Source organism: Macrotis lagotis, chromosome X (genome assembly GCF_037893015.1).
Source record: "Macrotis lagotis isolate mMagLag1 chromosome X, bilby.v1.9.chrom.fasta, whole genome shotgun sequence".
Classification (NCBI taxonomy): Eukaryota; Metazoa; Chordata; class Mammalia; order Peramelemorphia; family Peramelidae; genus Macrotis; species Macrotis lagotis.
The window spans coordinates 137,670,669-137,692,274 of NC_133666.1; the positions used below are offsets into that span (position 1 = coordinate 137,670,669).

Consider the following 21,606-nt stretch of genomic DNA (forward strand, 5'->3'; position numbering starts at 1 on the left):
GTGGTTACTTGAGTTCCTGGTTTAAAAGGAAATTCAGAAACGACCACCCCCCAACCCAGGTTTCAGCAAAAACTAACATGAAAAGGAAGTGGCATTGGAGAGTTTCTGGCATGCAAACCCCATACTAAAGGATTAGTTTGCATCTGTAGGTAATGAATGACTTGTTTAGGACTATATATCTATATATATATATGTACACATATACATTTATATATACATACATACACACAAACACACACACACACACACACACACACACACACACACACACACACACACACACACATATATATATATACAGAGAAAGAGAGAGACAGAGACAGAGAGACAGAGAGAGAGAGAGAGAGAGAGAGAGAGAGAGAGACAGAGAGAGAGACAGAGAGAGAGAGAATGAGAATGAGAATGACAACTAGGACTTGCATAAGGAAAACTTTCTTGGAAGCATCAATCAAATCCACAGGAAGCTATGGGACCCTCTACTGAGCTCAGTTGGTAGGGACCCAAATCAGTGTTCCCATCTCCAAAGCTCTTACAAATCAATAAAGAGGGAGGGAGATGACTTCCCTTGAGCTGCTCTTTTCTCAAATGGACACAAGATTGTTCTGCTGATGCCCAGAAATTAATACAGCTACAGAAGCTTTCTAGGACTTAAAATTAAACGTTCCCCATGTCATTATTTGTTCTATTTATCTTCCTCTTGAAACAGGAGGTTTAAACTTTGCGGGTCCTAGACTGCTGACTCAGCTGCCTGAGCCAAAACTCATAAAAATCTATTTAAAAAAGGTCCAATGATTTTATTTTCTGATCATAAATATGAAATTTAATTAGCAGCTCACTGCTAATGAAGTCACTGTGGAAGATGAGGCTCAAGATGCCGGCAGAGTAACAGAACAGAACTTCAAACATAAAAACAAAGCAACCAGCCTACAGGAAAGAGTTTAACTCTTGCCATCCCTCCTATCTTGGAAAACTTGTTGGCCCTTCTGGCCTATAAATAAAAGGTAGAGCAAATCAGTGCATGCTAGGAATTCAAATTCAGATTCTAACTTTGATGCCAGCTTCTCTAGATCAGTAGGAAGCTCTAACATACCATGGAAGTAATACATTTAGTCCCCAGGGTTGGAGCCCAGATGTTTTGTCATTCCCAAGACTCAACCTTCATCTTGTAAGAAGAAAAGTTTGACAATCTTATAAAGTGATAAAAAGGAGATGAAGGGGAAATAAAGTGTTTGTGTGGGGGACCCTTCAAAGCTCAATGAAAGGAAAACCAGTACAGTATATAAGAGCCCAAGGTATCATTCTCCAGCACTTAAAAAATATACTAATCCTCCAAGAATATTTATTATGGTCAGACTCTAGGATAAAGTACTAAGATATGAAATCCTATTGGGTAAGAATCTGTTCTCCATATCCAGATCATATTATTATCTAAAGGGCTAATGTTCAAACCAACTGGCTGCATACAGAGCAGTGGATTTTCCAAACATGTTGGAAGTTATCCAATTCTAGCTGTCGCCCCTGTTGAGATTAGCCAGATGATTCTGACATTAATCACAGTTCAGATTTTAGCACTAGGGTTGCTATGTGTGTGAACACATATGGTGTCTTTGCATTTGTAGTTTTTAAAATCCATACATGTGCAGTCAGGTTTAGACTTCTGTACATATCCACTTATACATCCTTTGTCCATCAAACCATGTCTGTGTGTACATGCATGTGAGTCTATGTTTCTGGAGGAACAGGTATAAAAAATATTAGCCTGCAAATGACTGGGAGGAAGAGCTGAGATTCATGCTGATTGATTCTGCAGCACAATCCTTTAAACTCAGTTTGCAGTCAAAGCACACAGGATTACATTCTTGAAAAGACATTTATGGTTGAAGGTAATAGGGTATTTGAGGGTGTGTTTTTTTTTAAACTAAAGCATATTGTAATTCTGTTGGCTTCTCAGCTCAAGCTCTTTAGTACAAGTATGCACTTTTGTTCTTTGTGTTCTTGGAGCGATGGACGACTTTCTCCAAGTTTCATCACTTACCTTGCTGGTCAGAAAGGAGCTGAAACTCTCTTTAGGGCCCATTTGTTCAGCCTGAAGATGAGGTGGATTTCATTTTATGCAATAAAAGTGTTCCTTTAAAGGTACATGTATACAGAGTTTTTTGTAATTCAAATAATCTTCTGACCCATTAGTTTATATTACAGTGTGCCCTCCAGGCTCCTAGGCATTGCCATTTGCCCCATGCAGTACCCTAAGGGCCACCAGGACTTTCCATCCACCCTGTGGCTGAACTCTCCTATAGGTACTGCCTTCCTCAGTGAAAATGTGAGCTAAGAGCAGGTACTGTCATGCTTTTCTATTTTATCTCTAGCCCTTAGCACAGTGATTGGCACAGTGCTAGGGCTTAAATCATATTAGTATTTTTTCCAATCATTCTTGTGACAGTGATGCTTTAGCTTCATTTCTATTCATTTGCATTTATTTTCAGATGGAAATAGTTATAATCATTTTAGATTTTCATCACCCTCCATTTTGTCAAATAATGAACTGCCAAACACAAGAACAATAAAGAGATTTTCTATTTAAAGCAACCCTGAATTAAAACCTTTTATAAAATGAAGGATTTTCTTGTATAATTATAAATTAAAGCTATAAAATTTATATCATTATATTCAAATATATAAATCTGAAATGTATAATTATAATAATTACATATATGTGAATATATAATTAATACAATCCATAAGGTTTCTGTTTTGTAAATTTAAATTTTCATAGATTGTTGGGAGTTAAGGGAGAGGACATCTAAATTCTTGTTTGGAGAGAGGCTTGAGAGGCACCACATTTGCCCATAAAAACCACCCCCCAGGAGCAAATGAAGGTACCACCCTACTTTGATTGAAATTTCCAAACACCATAGAATCTTAAAGGTTGAAAGAAACCTGATTGATCATTTAGTTTGATATGTACTAACACAAATATCCCTGACAAGTGGGCATTCCATGTCTTCTATCTGAAGTTCTCCAGTAGTGGAGAATCTACTCCCTTTTGAGGCAATTCATTTCACTTTTGTGCAGTGTGATTGTAATCAGTTACTCTTTTTGTTAAATCACAAGGGCAGAAGCAATTGCCTATAGAAGGTCATTGTTGAAATACACAGATTACCTGGGAAGAGATGGAGGTCCCTGGGGATCACTTCTATCCTTCTCCCATTAGGATGGATTAATTTATCAGACTGTCACCTTTGGGGCCTAGAGAGCCTTGACCCTGAGGGGATGAGATAGAGGACAATCAGAGATATGGGAGATGGAAGAGAAAAAGAAGAAAAACATAAGGGCAAAGCAGCCAGCAGCCTGGGCCATTTCTAAGGCATTTCTAAAACTTAAGGAGTTTGCGTGTGCAGCCTATAGGGCAACCAAAGTTTGGAAGACAAGAGGAGCTAGACATTGAAGCAATGGACACCTTCCACCCCCCACCCACAACCAGCCCTTACCCCTGCCCCCAAACTTCACAATTCTTCCTTTGGCTGACATCCTTATAATACAAGACACAAAAGAACCTATAGCTTACAAAAGTTACTTTGCTACATATATCTTCAGGAATTTTTAACTGTGCTACTGAAAAAACTTTAAGAAACAAATCTATTTCAGTGTAATTAAAGGGACATATATGGAGGAGCAAGTATGGGGTTGGATGCTATTGGTATTCCTGGAACCACCATGTAAGTGACTACCTATTTATTTAGACTTAATGCCAGCCCTATTTATTTTGTTGTTTTTAATTGTTTCAGTTGTGTCTGACTCATCCTTACCCCAATTGGGTTTTCTTAGCAAAAATATTGGAATGATTTGTTATTTTCTTTTCCAGTTCATTTTACAGATGATAAAACTGAAGCAAACAGAGTTGAGTGACTTGCCCATATAGTTAGGAAGTGTCTGAGATCAAATTTGAACTCAGGGAGATGAGTCTTCCTGACTCTAGGCCTGGTGCTCTATTGTGCCATTTCACTAAAGGGAGCAGGTACTTTTTATAAAACCAATGTTTGATGAATCATAGAAGTTCTTTGCTTTTTTTTTTGTTTGTTTGTTTTTTGCTAGGCAATGGGGTTAAAGTGGCTTGCCCAAGGCCACAGAGCTAGGTAATTATTAAGTGTCTGAGGCCAGATTTGAACTCAGGTGCTCCTGACTCCAGGGCTGGCACCCTATCCACTGCGCCACCTAGCCACCCCAGCTCTTTGCTTTAATAGATCCCTTCCTTTAGAAGTGGTCTACCATGTCTTTAAAAGGATACCATACATGTAAGTTATGATAAATATATTTATTACAGAATAAACAGATCTCCAAGGAAATGTAATGCAGAGGCCTCTTGAGCATTATTTTACTTGTGAAGAGAGCACTCTAACTTGCTGCATCTTATGCACTTTCCTCAGGAAATAATTTTTGCTTCCATGCACTTTCTCCATCCAAACATTGGCAATAAATTTCCCCCAAAGACATCACAAGACACTTTTCTTTGAAAGTCTCAAGTGTATTTCTTATGCAAAATTGTGTATCATAGCTACAGGTTTTGGTGTCTTATCCTTCTATGGGATTGTAAATTCCTTGAGAGTAGAGATAATGTTTTAGTTAAATTTTGCATCTTAGTAGCATAGTCTCTCAAAACATGTTTGTTGTTTTATGTAAGTAATGCTAGTTTTTTTGAACAAATATGAGTAACAAGTAAATAAATAACAAGTAACAAGTAAAATGAATTTTCATTCCTTCAAAGTAGTCACCTTGGGCATCTACTTATTCCAACAATTATTCATACCATTAAAATATTTTTGAACCCTGTTTTTTCCTTTTGAATTGCTTTCAGATTCATTTTATAAAACTCATAAGAAATTATTTCTAATGACCTTACTTTTTCTATGACCCTACCTGGTATGATGCAGCTTATTCATCTTTTTTTTTTGTGGGGCAGTGGGGTAAAGTGACTTGTCCAAGGTCACACAAATGACTTTTGGTTAATTTTTTTAAGTAAACAAAACAAAACAAAAAACAATCCCAACTGAAAGGACAAAGTCAGTTCCAAAAGGGGAATTGCCAATAAATTTTTTTAAAATGGCATGGTTGGTATAATGTATGACTATTTTGGAAACATGACATTTATTTGTGCATACACACATATACATACATTAGACATGTTTATTAATTTTGTTTTTGCAGTAAGCACAAGTTTATTTATGGAAGCCTAAGTTCTTGGTTCTAACAACTGAAGTCAAAACATGATGTCCTATAGTATAGGCATAGTGTATGTGTATGTATATGTGTGTGTGTAAATTATATATATATATATTTATATGTAAATATATATAAACATATATATATATAAATACATATAATGATGATGATGATGATGATGTGATGATGATGATGATTGCTGGCATTTATATAGCACCTTAAGGTTTGCAAAGTGTTTTATCAAATATTATCTCATTTGATCCTCATAACAACCTATCAGCTCCACTTTAGAAGTGAGGAAACTCAGGCAAATGGAGGTTAAGATGACTTGTCCAGGGACACATAGTCTTAGTAAGTACCTAAGGCTGGATTTGAGTTCAGGTCTTCCTGACTACACTATATATAACATATATACATAGATAGCTGACCATAGCTCTAATTAGTTGGTTCCCACATTATATCAGAGCAATTATATTGTAACACACCTATTTCCACTTCAGTATACAAATAATGTAACATGGGTTGATAGTAGTATACAGACATTACTCCCTTAAGAAGATGAAATTCTGCAGTGGCAGAGATTTGTGGACGAGAAAAGATGACTTTTGAAAAACAGTATATGCTTGATGGTTTGAGGCTTCTAGATAGGGAACAAATGGGTGATTGGAAAAAAGCAATTTTATGTTGAATAAAGCAAATGATCAAGAAAGGGAGGCAAATCTAGGACCCCTTAGTTCTAAGGGCACAAAATTTTTCCCCCTAGTATCCCATAGGTTTTTATTTCAGTTCCCATGTGATCTAGATACTGGACTGGTCTCTAATTTTATATCTGATAATAAAGCAATTAGATTGTTTTTGAATCAAACTAATCATAGGAATTATAGATCTAGAACTGAAAGGGATTCCAGAGGTCATCTAGTCCAATCTCCTCATTTTACAGATGAAGAAACTGAGACCTAGAAAAATATTATAACTTGGTTCAAGATCATACAGATAGCAGGAGGAACAGCTGGAATCTAAACCCAGGTTCTTTCCAAATCTATGAGTCTTTTTTATTGTTGCTCAGTCATTTCAGCCATGTGTGACTCATCATGACGCCATTTGGTGTTTTCTTGGCAAAGATACTGGAGTGATTTGCCCTTCCTTCTCCAGTTCCTTTTACAGATAGGAAATTGAGGCAAACAGACTAGTAAGTATCTGAAATTTGACTTGAACTCAGGAAGATGAGTTTTCCTGACTCCAGGTCCAGCACTCCATCCACTGTACCACTTAGTTGTTCATTAATCATTCTATTATACTATTAAATAGAGTTCTATAGCCATCCCAGAAAGAAACTGAGAAAGTATTCCTTTGAACACCTATTAATCTTTTCTCTGGTATTAATAATAGCACTTACTTTTCTTATGTACTACAAAAATTTCCCAGAAGACCACACTACCCCTAAGATCCTGTATCAGAACCCCCCCCCTCTAAAAAAACAAACCTAACAAATTCTGGAATATGTAGATATAATTATATCAAGATATCTAGATCTATATTTATATCTATTTATATGTCCATATCTATCTATCTATCTATATATATTTTTTTTGCCTGCCAATTCAGATTTTCTGCTTGCCAGTTGCAGATGTGAATTTGTCATAGAAGGGGACAAGAAAGGGAGTGATAACACAGAAGGAATAACAAAAATGGAGTTAACAAAGATAGAGGTGACTTTTTGGGTTCCCTCTTACTAGGAGTGATTAATTTGCAGCCTTTAACATGCTAATGTTTCCCTGCCTTCTGCCAGTAATAAATAACCAATATGCTTTAATACCTAGTTATTATTCATCCCCCTCCGATATTTGGATTTTGATTCTTTGCCGCAGCTCAATCACATTGAATTCCTTTAACCGGGACAGCTCCATTAAGACTCCTCTCCAAGGACATCCTGGCAGCTGGGGTGACAGTAATGGATAACGGGTGACATAAAAGAATGGAAAACTGCAACACAAAATATTAGCAGCCATGGGGAAAGTAAGGGGGAACTATAATAGAAGGCACCCACCAAACTACATTTAAGCAACGGTAAGGTTGTGACACAAACCAATAAAACCAGAAAACTCACAGTTAAGGCTGACACTCCATTCTTAACTTGTCCTGTATTGCCTGGTTACTGCCCTGCAAAAATGTGGTTCGCTTTAATCACTATCCTGACAAGCCAGTGCTTCTTGTGTACAATGGAATGAGTAAAGGATGGCGTGCCAGCCCCAACTGTGTATTTCCTTGGGGTTTTGGGGGTTGATTTAGTTCTCACTTTCAGCACGTTAGCTTCTTCCTGTTGTTTCTCAAACAAAAGGACATATACGCAAATTAATTGTGTGAATTGAATAAACTTGTTTCTTCACTGACCATCTCCTCTCCAAAGGGATCCTAAATCTTTCTTTCCTGATCATCCGCCATCTTGAACATCCCATATTCACTTCTTTGAATGGATCCCCTTCAGATGAAGGGCTGGAGTTTGTGGTGGTGTGGTGGGGAACTAGTTTAACTCCTTCATGTCTGCCAGTGAAACTCACTATTTCATAAAATGACCTATTCTATTTTTTTGGGCAGCTCTAATTCTCAAAGAATTTTTAGCATCATGAATGCATAATGAAAGAGGTACTGGATTCTACTTCCCTGAAACTCCCAACCCATCCCCATTAGTTCTGCCTTATGGAGTCACATGGAATGAATCTAAAACTTCCTTCCAAAGGACATCTCATCAAATATTTGAAGACAGTTATCATGCCTTTATTAAGTCTACAAACCTTATTTCACTCACAATCTCAGAATCTGGACCTGAAGAAACTGTAGAGATCATGTAATACAACTCCTTCATTTTATAGATTTCCTAGTCCCATGCTCTCCTACTACTTTTCCAAAAATAAAAACTGTGCCTTCATTTCACTCCAGGAAGGTAGATATATTGGGAAATCTACAGCTCTACTGGGACAACTTCAGCCTTGATTTGTTAGGCCCTTGTTTTCTCAGCTCTAGTAACTCTGCTAAGGAGGCAGACAGATCCAGTGGGGGTTCTAATAGGAAAGTTTGGGACAAACTTGACCTTGTTGTGCATGACCCATAATGGATTTTCTACATTGATTTTTATCTCTCTCTTTCTCTCTCTCTCTCTCTCTCAAACTGGACAGTTATAATTCTTCAACTCTGGCTATATATACCTCTGTTTCCTTGTCCATAATGTGGGGCTTATGATGCCTCATCTTCCTACTTGGTAAGGTTGTTGAGAGGATTCACCAAATTCCTTGAAAAGTAGAAAAGACTTTAAAAATGCAAAGCACCACTGCCATCATCATCATCATCATCATCGTCGTCTTATCTGGTACAAACTCTCATAATAAAAAAAAATAACAGCTACATAATAACCCTGTAGTCATGAATTCATTATTAGGTTATGCAACTTCATATTCTACCTGCCACAGTTTGCTGTGCTCCAGTCTGATTAATTATGGCTGGCTGGCTTGTTCATAATAGCTCTGTATTATAAGAACGGACCTGGTCCTGCCCCTAAGCTTCTCCAAGATGTGGGAGTACCAAGGTGAGAGGGTAAGCAAGACCTGAGGAGGACTAGAGATAAGAGGACTGATTCAACTGCCTAAGGGCAACCTGGAAAGGCCCTGCCTTTCCCTCTTTTCCACCCCCCAATTAACTTCTTTCTCATTTGGATCTATTCCACAAGAAAAAGGGATTACTTCCAAAGCATGCAATATGTAAAGCTTCAGTCTTCAATCCATTACTGGCTTATTCCAGCAGGTTACTATGGAAATAGTGTGTCAAGTCCCTACTGGTCTGGAACATTTATTGAATCCCAAGTGAATGAGTGTTAATGGTATGAAGGCCACAGGGGGCCAACAAGACCCACTCTTAGGCAGACTTACAATTTCTGGGCTCTAGACAGGAGGGGAAGAAAATGACAAGAGAGGGTCAAGAGAAAAAAAAGAACAGGATACAAAGCCATAAAAATAGCAGAGTGTGATCAGCTGCTGTGCTAGAGAGATGTGTCCTAGAGAGTTTCAAGGATAGTCAACAGCTGCACCTCTGAGAATTAAAGAAATGGGACCTGATTTTATGAAAACCAGTTCTGAGGATTTATGGCTCTTTGCAAGCTCACAAACCACCATGGAGTTTGAGTCAAATAGTGTTGAGTGACTTGCTGAGGGCCACATCGCTAGTAATATCTGAGGCCAGATTTGAACTCAGGAAGAATAATCTTTCTGACTCTATTCTATTATGCTACCTAGGAGTCAGAAAGACCTGAGTTCAAATCCTGACTTCAATACTTACTAGCTTTGTGATCCTGGGATAATCACCTAACTTTTCTATCTGTATCTTATCTGTAAAATGGATCTAGAAATGGCACCCACCTCCTAGGGTTGTTGTGAGGGTCAACTGAGATAATGCATGTAATGTATATTATGAATCTTAATATGATATATATATACATATATATATATATGCTTGCTATTATTATTCCAGTTCTATGATGTAGTCCCTAGCCTGAAGGCATTTACAATCAAATTGGAGAGAAAAATCTAATACATATGACAAGATTTTTTTTTACTAAGAACTCATTCTGGAAATTTATTATGGTGGGAAGGTGATCCTGGTAAGCTAGGAGTACAAGCATGGCAGAAAGACTTTGAGTAGGGACCCAGTGACAGACTGTGAGTCTATCTTCTGAAGACAAGTTAATCTAAGTTTGGAGAGGTTTATCACTAGAGGACTGATGATCAGCTATATATATAACAACAAGCTATAAGACCATTACATAGAGTAACATAGGTATGCCGTGACTATTGTTGTTCAGAATGCAGAGGGGGTTGCAAAAGGCATTAATGAAAGTAGAATTCATCCATACAAAGGAAATGTGTTTAAATATTATAGAAGAAATGAAAAGATTGTTGGTTTTTAAGTTTAAGGATCTGGGTTAGAATCTTGGGCTCTGTACTTTGTACCTATATGACCATTTAATCTGATTGGACCTCTCTGTTTTCTCCTCTGTAAAATGAGAGGACTGAACAAGATGATCTCTAAGGTTCCTTCCAGCTCTATATGATCTTAAAATTAGAGACATACGCTATATAATTATGCATTTGCATACCAACTCAGTGATTTTTGATTTAAGCAAAGCATCTGGCAAAGCCTCCTTGTAGTTATCCTTATAGATTAGATGATGGAATGTGGGTTGGGTAATATTAATTTTAGATTGATTTTTACATAGTTGAACAAATACACTTAAGCAATGTTGATAAATGGTCAAGGGACTACTTTGAGAGAGGATTCCAGTGGATAGTCACAGGGTTCTATCCTTGACCCTATTCTGTTCAACATTTTTATCAAAGGTGGGGAAGAAAATCAATAGAGAATGGACACCTAGCAAATCTGCAGAAGGTATAAAGGTGGAAGGGATGGCTGATGTGAGAACCAAATCAAGATTCAAAATGGATTGCCAACAGGCTAAAAACCAGCAAGATAAAATTTGACAAGGATAATAAATATAAAATCCTTCAATGAGGTTAAATGTTTATCCTTCAAAGGCATTAGCTCAGGATGGGGGAGACCGAACTTGACACTGTTTTGGGTGTGGAAAGAAGTTTTGGGGTGTTTAGTGGACCACAAGCTTAATCAGTCATTTGAGTGATTCAGCTATTAAAAAAAAAACCCAAAATGCAGTCTAAGTTTGCATTAATTGAAGTACAATGTCTAACTTGAGAAAGATGACAAATTCACTGAATTCATAGAATTACAAGATCATAAATTTCAAAGAGACCATAGAGGTCACCTCGTAACCCCTTTATTTTATAGATGAAGAAAAGAAAACATAGAGAGGCTAAGTGATTTGTCCAAAGCCACACAACTAGGAAGCATCTGAAGTAGAATTTGAATCTAGATCTTCTGGGCCCTAAATTCACTACTCCTTGGTCTTATTTCTCAAGATTACCCCAACCCCCAATAACCCAAACTCTTCTTTTTTTTTTCAGACTCTTTTTAACTTTCCAGTCTTCTTACATTTTACTCCCTTCAGGTACTTTATTAACTGTGTGACCCTGGGCAAGTCACTTAACCTCTGTTTGCCTCAGTTTCCTGAACTGTAAAATGAGGATAATAACAACACCTACCTTGAAAAGGGTTATAAAGATCAAATGAGATATTTGCAAAGTGTTTAGTATGGTTTCTGGCACAAGTAGGTGTTAAATAAATGTTTATTCTCAACTCTCCCCTCCACTACCTCCCCTACTATTCCGGAACAATATACCGTCTCCTGACTGAATTTTCACTGGCTGTCCATCATGCCTGAAATGCTCTCTCTCCTCATCTCTGCCTACTTTCTTTCCAGGTTTCCCTGAAAAGTTTGTTTGCACATCTTTTTCCTCAGTAGATTATGAGCTCTTTAAGAGTAGGGACTTTCCCCCCCCCTCTATATTCCAACACGGTGTCTGATATATAGTAGGTGCTTAATAAATGTTTGCTGCCCTAGAGCTAAGAATACCATTTAGAATGTTGTGTTCAGATTTGGGAATCACATTTTAAGGAGGACATTGATAAATTAACATGCAGGCGCCTCTCTCCCACCATGAGGAAGGTGTGCCATTTTGTTAAGATATCTTAATGAAGGGGCAGCTAGGCGGTGTAGTGGATAAAGCACCGGCCTTGGAGTCAGGAGTATCTGGGCTCAAATCCAGTCTCAGACACTTAATAATTACCTAGCTGTGTGGCCTTGGGCAAGCCACTTAACCCCATTTGCCTTGCAAAAACCTAAAAAAAAGATATCTTAATGAAAACCATTTTAATCACTCTGAAAAAAAATTAACAGGCAGTGGTGAGAATGGTGAAGAAACCAGAGATCCTGTCATATAAGGAAAGGTTGTGAGAAGTAAGCATATTTGCCTTGGAAATGGGAAAACAGTTAATAGCTAAGGACTACCATATAAAAGAAGAAGCAAATTTGTTCTAAATATCTTTCAAAGATGAAACTAGAACCAATGGACAGAAATTACAAAGAGATAGACAATAGCACAACATGAGAAATGATTTTCTAATTCTGCTGTCTAACAAAGAATATTGGGCTTCCCATAACTAGAGGTATTAAAACAAAGGGTGGATGATGATCTGTGAAGGATAGGTGGGAGATCCAATTTGATTTCAAGTCTCTTCTGATGATGATATTGTATAATTATGATTCTTTCACCATAAATGGACAAGAAATTTAAAGAAGTAAGAGGTCAGTGTGGTTTGAAATCATCAGAGAAGATTTCCTGTAAGAGGGAATTTCAACTAAGATTTTAAAGATGGGTAGAATCTGGACAAAAAAAAGAGAAAGAGAAAAGGTGTTTTGGGTGGGAAGAAAAAGGCACAAAGATGGGAATGAATTGTGTAGGGAAAACAACCTATTTACAATAGTTGAGTAGCAGTGGGAAATAGATTGGGTAGGAAGGACAGGAACAGATTACAAAGGGTTTTAAAACAAGGCAAAAGAATATTCTACTGGCACTCCTCATCATCAATCTAAGGCTTTTTGAAGAACTTTCTATGTGCCAGTTACTATGCCAAATGTTGGGGATACAAAGACAAAAACGAAATAATTCCTTCCTTCAAGGAGCTTAAATTCTAATAGAGGAGACAACATGCATGCATACAATTATCCCTAAATGTCACTTGAGCAATGTCTGCCTTTTCTTCTTTATCTGTTTAATTCCCAGTACATGGATGTGTTTAACTCTCAGTTTTTTGTCCTCTATTTCTGATAGAGAAGTGAGAATAAGGGTAGTAGTAAGAAAGTAGATAGAAAGAGAATGAAAAAAGACATCATGCCACTATGGATTTCTGAATTTAAGTCAGAAAAGATCTGGATTCAAATCCCAACTCAAACACTTACTAGATATCTGACTGGACAAATCACTAAACTTCTGTCTCAGTTTTCCCATCTGTAAAATGAAAGCACTAGATTCAATGACTTCTAAGGTCTCTTGCAGCTCTAAATCAATGATTTATACAGATGGAAAAGAGACATTGGCATTTCATCAAGATTTTATTTTCTACAGAATGGCTTTCATGTCCAAAGATAGGGACATCCCCCCACCTGTTATCTATCAGCTTTCAACTTTAATGTAAAGAAATGTTCCAGAAGGGAAGAATTCAAACTTGATTTAACATGCAAGTGAACTAGGGAATTATCCAAGAACTGCTTGAGAACTCTATGACTTTAAAATGAACCTATGAAAGCTGTGTCAGTTTAAAAAAAATTAGCTCAGTTTTACATCCTCCTAGGTGCTCAATAAGAGTTGGTGATGACAATGATGCTGCTGAATTCATGAATATCCAGCATCAAGGACCAAAGGGCTAGAAGTTAAATAATCCCTACTGAAGCTGTAGCATCATATTCTGGCTAAGTGGAATATTTATTGTTTCACTTTGATAAAAGACATTTTTCCTAAGAGAGATGGACTCTATCTTCTTTTCCCATGGACTTAGAACAGCAACAAGAAAATCAATCAATCAATAAATATTTATTAAGTATCTGTGTGCTAATTGTTGTAGATTAAAAAAAAGATGCAAAAGACAGTCCCTGGTCTCAAAGAGCTCATGATCTAGTGGGATAAATTATAGCTTTAGAGAAGAGGATAATCCAGAATGATCCACAAAGTACATTCATGACTTGATCAAAGCCATTCCAGTTTTCTTTCTGTACTTGAAACTGATGTGTTTAGCATAGTCCAATGTAAAGAGCCTTGGATTTATAGTCATAGGATCTGAGTTCAAATTCTGGCATGGAACTCTTTTCAACTATGTGACCTTGGGCAAATAACACCATAGATCATACATAGTATTATCTATCTGGTCCTGGAATGGACCTCAGAGGGTATTTGGCATGAATAGAATGAAAAACTTAAACATAAAATAGTCATCCTACTCTTGGCAGGATGAAGATTTAAACCAAAATCTAATTCTAAATCTTACACACTTTCTCATTTTACAAATGAAGAAACTGAGGCCCAGAGACATTAAGTGATGCGATCAATGTCACACATTTAATCAATGTCAGAGGCAGGATTTGGACTTTGGATACTTGATACCAATGTCAATGCTCTTTCCCCATAGCATGATACCCCATCTCTGTGAGCTTCAGTTTCTATGTTGTGAAATGGGGATAATTCTAATTGCCCTACCCTCCCTCACAGGATTATTGTCAGCACAAAATGAGATAATGTCTGTCAAGGGCTCAGTAAGCCATAAAGTGCTACACAAATGTGAATGATGATAATAGCTATTACCATTACTATTAACAAAGCGATTATTATTAATGTCCTGGATGCATCAAGTCACTTTGTGATTATATGATCAATTGGCAACCTTTAAAGGAGATCTGAATGAACTCTTCAGGAGCCCATCCTGTGAAGTAATTAAATGTATGGAGACTCAATTACTTAAGATAAGCAACATTAGAGGCTTCTATCTCAATAAGCTTTACTTAAGAATCTTCTAGTTGATTACTTTCCTCTTCTCTGTCTTTTGCCCTTCTCCCCCTCCCTTGCACCATCTGGACTCTGAGGTTGAAGTTCAATGTTTCTGGCAGAAATTAAAGCACAATAGAAAATGCAGGATTTGTAATTAGAAGATTTTGGTTTAAATTTTCACCCTGCCATAGGATGAGTCATTTTATATTCACAATGCAGTTAGGTGATATAATGGGTGGAAAGCTGGACTTGAAGTCAGGAAGATCAGAACTTAAATGTGGCCTACGGTCATATTTAATCTCTGCCTCAATCTTCTCAACTGTAAAATGGACCTGGAGTCAAGAAGTCTCATCTTCCTGAGTTCATATCTTAATTCAGACTCCTCCTAGCTGTGTGACTCTGGGCAAGTCACTTGACCTTGATGACTTCAGTTCCTCATCTATAAAATGAGCTGATAAAGGAAATGACAAAACTACTCCCAAATGGGGTCACAAAAAGTAGGATACAACTGAAAAACAACCCCAAAATGAGGATAATAGTACCTACCTTGCAGGGTTTGGGTGAGATCAAATGAGATTATATTTGGAAAGCTTTAACCATAGTGTCTGGCACATGGCAAACACTATACAAATGTTAGCTATCATTGTCATCATAACCAGCATCATCATCATCTGGGTTTCAGTATCCTATGTGTTAAATGATAATGGTTGGACACATGGTTGATCCCTAAAGCTTTGATTCTTAAACTGTGCTTGAAGGCACCAAGCCACAAACTCAAAGTGAGATATCTTAAATTTTAAAAGGAAACACAAAGGTACTTGGCATCTGTCAGACTACTTAAACTACTAGCTCAGGGTAGTTTACAGTGTAGATAATGATATATTCCTTTCACTATTGTTCTTGAATGCTTTGGTTATGTCTTATTTGCTTGTATTTTTGGCTATACCAAGTCATTTTGTTGAACATTTTCATTTTTGACCTATCTTTGCAATGAGGGGGGGCAGAGTACAGTCTGATTCCAAGGAGAAGTGGTATACAACAAGCACTCCCACCCCATTAATAACTAGTTGAGAATGAAATAAAAAATACAATTTTTTTCAATTTCTGTGTTTTTTTTTTTTTAACAATTCCTAAGTTGTAAGACCAGAAATACTTAAAAAGTTGTTTGGTTCTATCCACTTAATTAATAGAATGGTTAAACATTTCTTTTGGTCAAGAGATATTGAAGACATCTTGACTGGAAAGCTTGAGAACTCTGTTCTAATGTAATTTCTAGCTTCAAATCTATGATCTGAAGTCTTCCTTTTCTGGGGGGGAAGGGAGTGGATCAATGCTGCATTCACAGGAATGTAGTAAAGAGATCCAGAATGTTCCAAGATGAGGTCATTCATTGGGACAGAGATTGTGGAGCTGAAATTCTGGAAGTGGAAAAGAAGCATTTGATGTGGATTGTGGAACAAAGCTCGTGATAAAAATCCCAGAATCCCGGAACAAGAACCAAAAAGGATCTCAGAACTCATCTAGTTCAATTCATACATGAAAGGAATTCCCACTATAATAGGTTCAACAAGTTCTGTCTGAACTCTAATTGTTAGGGAATTTTTCCCATTATCAAGTCTAAATTTGTACCTTTTTCCTTCTTTAAAATTTTAGGACTAACTGCAGTTTGATTCTGTGGCAAAGGACAGATGGGTGGGTTTCACAAAAAAAATCTCTCCATTTGCAGCACTCAACATTCTGCAGATATTTGAGTGGCATTTCTTTTCATTTTTCTTTTCCTTCCTGCTTTTTTCTCTCTCTTTTCCTTTTTTCTTTCTCCCTTCTTTTCTTTTTCTCTCTCCCCCCTTTGTTTCTCTATCTTCTGCCCTTCCTTCCTCCCTCCCTCCCTCCTTCCCTCCTTCCTTTCTTCCTTCCTTCCTTCTTTCCTTCCTTCCTTCCTTCCTTCCTTCCTTCCTTCCTTCCTTCCTTCCTTCCTTCCTTCCTTCCTTCCTTCCTTCCTTCCTTCTGTCTCTCTGTCTCTGTCTGTCTGTCTGTCTCTGTCTCTGTCTCTCTCTGTCTGTCTCTCTGTCTCTGTCTCTGTCTCTCTGTCTCTCTGTCTCTCTGTCTCTCTGTCTCTCTGTCTCTCTCTCTCTCTCTCTCTCTCTCTCTCTCTCACACACACACACACACACACACTGGCCCCACCCTTTTAGCTTCCTATGTTGGAGAGCTCCCAAAACTGATGCTTTCATTGCTCTCCATGGCAACAGTCTTCTCTAAGCTAGGGTGGACGCAAAGCACTCTACAATCATCAGTAATCAAGCATTAGTAATGAAAACTCCAGCATCGCTCTAAGAAGTTAAATGATCTATCACAGTGGAGGAATGAGTCAGTGGCAGTGCTGGGGAACAGAACCCAGAAAGTTTGCTCTCCCCATCTCTCAGTCTCTCACATATTAACCTCAGGGTATGCTCTTTCAATGTAAGAGAAAGAAACACCCAGATTAAAAGGATAAGGAGAATCAGACAGCTCTAGTGAAGAACAAAGATAAATGAAGCCAGCATACACTTACTAGTGAAAATACCATTGCCTACTATGAGGGTAACTCTAAACAAAAACAAAAACAAAAGTAGATGCCTGGACTAAAGTCCATTCTAACAAGCAGAGGGAAATGAGCTTAAATACTTCTGTTGTTTATCTCTACACAGCTTTCCACTCTGCTTCAACCCCTTGCCCTGTTACTAGGAGGAGCAGCAGCAGCTGTCAAAACAAAAGCCAGGGCAAACCTCAAAAACTTCCAAAACACCCAGCAGGGTCACTGAGTGATAAAGGATCCTCCTGCTTCTAATGCCAACGTAAAGCAATCCAAATCCTCCCTCTGTCAGTGGGAGGGAGGGTCCTATAATACTGTCCCCCTGAGTAGGTAAGTAGTGACAGAGAAGACAGAGCATTGGACCTGGGGTCAGAAAGACCTCTGTTCAAATTCTGCCTCAGTCACTTAATAGCCATGTGAACCTGGGAAGATCACTTAACTTCTCTCAGTCTCTTTTTTATCATCTGCAAAATGTGAAGAATAATAATAAGATAAAAATAACATCATCATAATAATATGTAATAAAGAAGTTTGTGAACTTTCAAATGCTACATACATAATAGCAAAGATTTGTAAGGAACTCTACAGTTTGGGATGTACTTTTCAGGTTTCCTCATCTGATCCTCACAACAACCTTTGCAGGTAGATGCTATTATTATCACCATTTGATGAATGAGGAAACTGAGGAATAGGAAAGTGAAGTGACTAGCCCAAGATGAGCTCAGTTCTTGCTGGCTGCAAAGTCAGAATGCTAGGCAATGTTTTGTTGCTGTTTTTTTTAACATTTTAAAATATATGCAGGGTGTTCTGTGTGTATGTGTGTATGTTTTTAAGAGAGAGAGAGAGAGAGAGAGAGAGAGAGAGAGAGAGAGAGAATAAGATGTATAGGTATACATATATGTATACATGCTGGCCATTATAATTCAAGGTCTTGACTCAGAAAAAATTTGTACAATTCTCTTGTTGCTTTGGCATATAATTTAAAGATTAATATATGTTAAAAACCCTAGAGATCCACTCCTTACCTCCCCAAAAGCTAAGACAATTGGGGAGGCAGAACAGTTGAGTTATGGCGGGGGGTAGGAAGGATGGCAGGCAAATCTTGCTAATAGTACTAACAAGGGCAACACTTTCACTAAGGCTTTCTTCAGGGAGTAGATCAAAGCTTAGAGCTATAATTTGGGGGCAGGAGTAGCTAAACTGGTCCTTTATATTATGATTGCAGAGTTTATTGCTTTGACAAGAGGGAAAGAAAGACGATTCTTTGTGGCAGAACACATACTGAGTCTCTGGGGCTCTGGTGTTCAAGGGTAGATTTCCTATTAGTCTATATTTGTGTTGCCTTATAATGTGTGTGTGTGTGTTGGAGATGCCACTACACTTGGCTAGGCTGTAAACTACTTAAGATCTTGGGTGCAAAAAAATCTCTGAAAGGATGGACAATGATGATTCTGTATCATAAAGTCAATGACTCCTGTGTCCTTGGCATCACCTTCTGAACCCTTTCCTATTCTTCCAGTAGTTCAATATTAGAAGCTGTATATAGGACTGAAGTCAAGAAATTCTGACAGGAACACCAACATTATGGGAATATGACCTACCCTTTAGAAATCTAGGTCTGATGAAGGTTATCACAAACTAGGATGGTTTCAGAAATTTTATGGGATAGCTAGCTAATTTGCTTTCTTGACCAGCAGGAGTATGCCACATAAAAAACTATGTAAGGTGGCTTCGCTGGGGGTCCCCACCAGGAAGCAATGCAGTTAACTCACCCTGCCATAGTTCTCTCACCCACATTCAAGAAGAGAGAAAGCAAATATCAGCCTTCCGCGGACACTGTGAGCTGATTTTTAAGCACCGGTACCCACTTTTTATAATAGAGGGTATGCCCTTTGGAAGTTGGTAAAAGGTAGCCTTGGATTGAGAAATTCTTCTGATAAAGGAGGAAAACTGCACTGAGAATTTAAAAATGAATTCATGGTAATTTGGGGGTACCTGTGCAAGATGCAAGCTGTTGCTATATTGATTTTTAGGCATAGAACAGAAGAATAGGTCACTGCTCAGGTATATAAAGAGATTTCACCAGCTGAGTCTAGAGGACCCAGAAGAATGTGTTAATAGATATCTCTAAAAAGGGGTTAAATGAGGAGTTTCAGGAAAAATTGACTGGGTGCCTGATAACCTGGCAGGTCTTCTAATGGACATGTTTGTGTAGCTAAATGACAAGTTGGAAGTGGGATACAATTGGACTGAGAGGAGGGGTGAGGCGCTGCCAATAGATGGGTAAGAGATCGCTAAGCTTGTGCAGCTGGGGCAAGTCATCAAAGGCAGACTTCCCAGGATTGGCAACACTTGACATGCCATGGATAGAGATTATGGCAGCTGGTTGGTACAGTATACAGAGAACTGGACTTGGAGTCAGGAAGATAAGGGTATAATTCCTATTTTAGCTACTTTTGAGCTGGGTAACCACGAGCAAGTCATTTAAACCCTCTGTCTCAGGTTCCTCATCTCTAAAAACAAAGTTAATATAGCATCTACCTCACAAGGTTGCTATGATGATCAAATGAGATTAATATAAAGTGTTTTGCAGATATTAAAATGTCACATAAATGCAAATGATTCTTATATTGATGATGCTAATAATAAGAATAATAAAATATGACTCCCCTGATTATCTGACCTGGGACTTGGAAGAAACCCTGGGTTGAAACAATGGAAAGAGAATTTTGGAAAAGGAAGAGAGAATTACAGAATCTCTGAGTTGGAAAGCTTTCAGCCTCAGCACTTAGCAGCTATGACTCCTGTCTGCATGGGTATATCCTCAACAACTAATGATAATAGCTCATGGTGTCCTTTATCCTTCATTCTCGAAAAGGACCATGATATCAAGAAGGGGCTGCCATGAGTTGTAAATGAATTGGATTTAAGTAAGGGGGGCTGTGCAAAGTCACCAACCTCACTTTCTCTCCTCTGGAGCCATCTGGGTCTAATGGCCAGATATAGTTCAGGATGACTGGAGTTGACCAGTCAACTTTCATATAAAGCATTTTCTACATAATAGAGTATTGAAGTCAGAGTCAGAAAGTCCTAGTTGTGTGACTCTGGACAAATCATTTAAAAATAAGGCAATGGCAACAACACTGCCCTATGCCTCAGTTTCCCCAATTATAAAATGAATTTAAAAGGTCCCTTCCAGAGCAAAGCTTTGATCCTACTATCTTCACAACATAGGCTATGGGATAGAGAAAAGGAGAAAAAGCAAAACAAAACAAAATAAAAACAAAACAAAAACAAAGAAACTTCTTTCCCAAACTTGTTTTTCCATAGCCTTCTTTTCTCATTGACTGCCCATGGATAAATCTTTTTGATGAGTGCATTCAACAGGTATCCATGTAACGAGTCAACAGGTGAAACACCATTTTATTTTTGAAAGCCATAATGTATGTATTTCTGCTTGGACTTGGGACAGATCCAGGTTCTTCATACTGCATCATAATGAAGGCAAGGCTCTGGGCTATCAGACTGCTGCAGCTCTTCAGCAAGTATTTGTTCAGGGGAATTTATAGGACCCTTGTGACGACCATAAAGCTTCTTCATCTCACCATCTTTGTCCTTTCTTTTCTTTTTTTTTAAACTGAAAAATCTACTTCTTCTATCATAGAATTTCCAAGGTAGAAAGGATCTTAGTGTTTATCTAGTCCAAGCAATATCTTTGAAAAATTCTCACCAAATGGTCATCCTGGTTTTTTGTGAAGACTTCCCTCCACTGAGGGAGAGCCTACTATGTTCCAATGGAGTACATAGATTTTTTTGGATAATTCTAATTGTTTGGAAGTTTTTCTTAATTTGAGTCTAAATTTATCCCTCTGCTAATTCCATCCAATACAATATTCCAACCAATAGTTCTTTCCTTTGGGGCCAAATAGAACAACTTCAACGCCTCTCCCAGATGACAATTCTTTTAATACTTGAAAGCAATATTTCATGTTCCCTCTGAGTCTTCTTTTCTTTAACTCATTCTTACATGTCATGAATTAAAAAAATCTTCACAATACAGGTTATCTTAGATACTCTCTAACCCATCAATGTCCTTCCTAAAATGTGGTTTCCAAAATATATATTTTAAAAGTGGCATGACAAAAATAGAGTTCAGAATGTTTTTTTTTCAAAGTGGTTCAAAAATCACAATTTTTTTGGCTGTCAAATCACTCTTTTGACTTATAGTGAATTTGTGGTCCACTAAAAACCTTAGATCTTTTTCAGACAAATATGCCTTCTTCATCTTGCACTGACAAAGTCACTCTTTTAAACTTAGAA

At 37.7% G+C, this 21,606-nt stretch overlaps 1 protein-coding gene across 4 annotated transcripts in view; it reads right to left on the reverse strand.

Moving 5' to 3' along the window:
* CARD11 (caspase recruitment domain family member 11) overlaps positions 1-21,606 on the reverse strand; it is a 137,229-nt gene that overhangs the window by 95,395 nt on the left and 20,228 nt on the right. For 2 of the 4 annotated variants that reach the window (XM_074203926.1, XM_074203928.1), the window contains exon 2: positions 3,161-3,262. The exons of 1 other annotated variant lie outside the window; for it this stretch is intronic. The gene's annotated coding sequence lies outside the window, so the exon portion shown is untranslated. Of the gene's footprint in view, positions 1-3,160; positions 3,263-7,033; positions 16,560-21,606 lie in introns of those variants that run through there. One more of the 4 variants, XM_074203927.1, reaches the window with a different exon arrangement.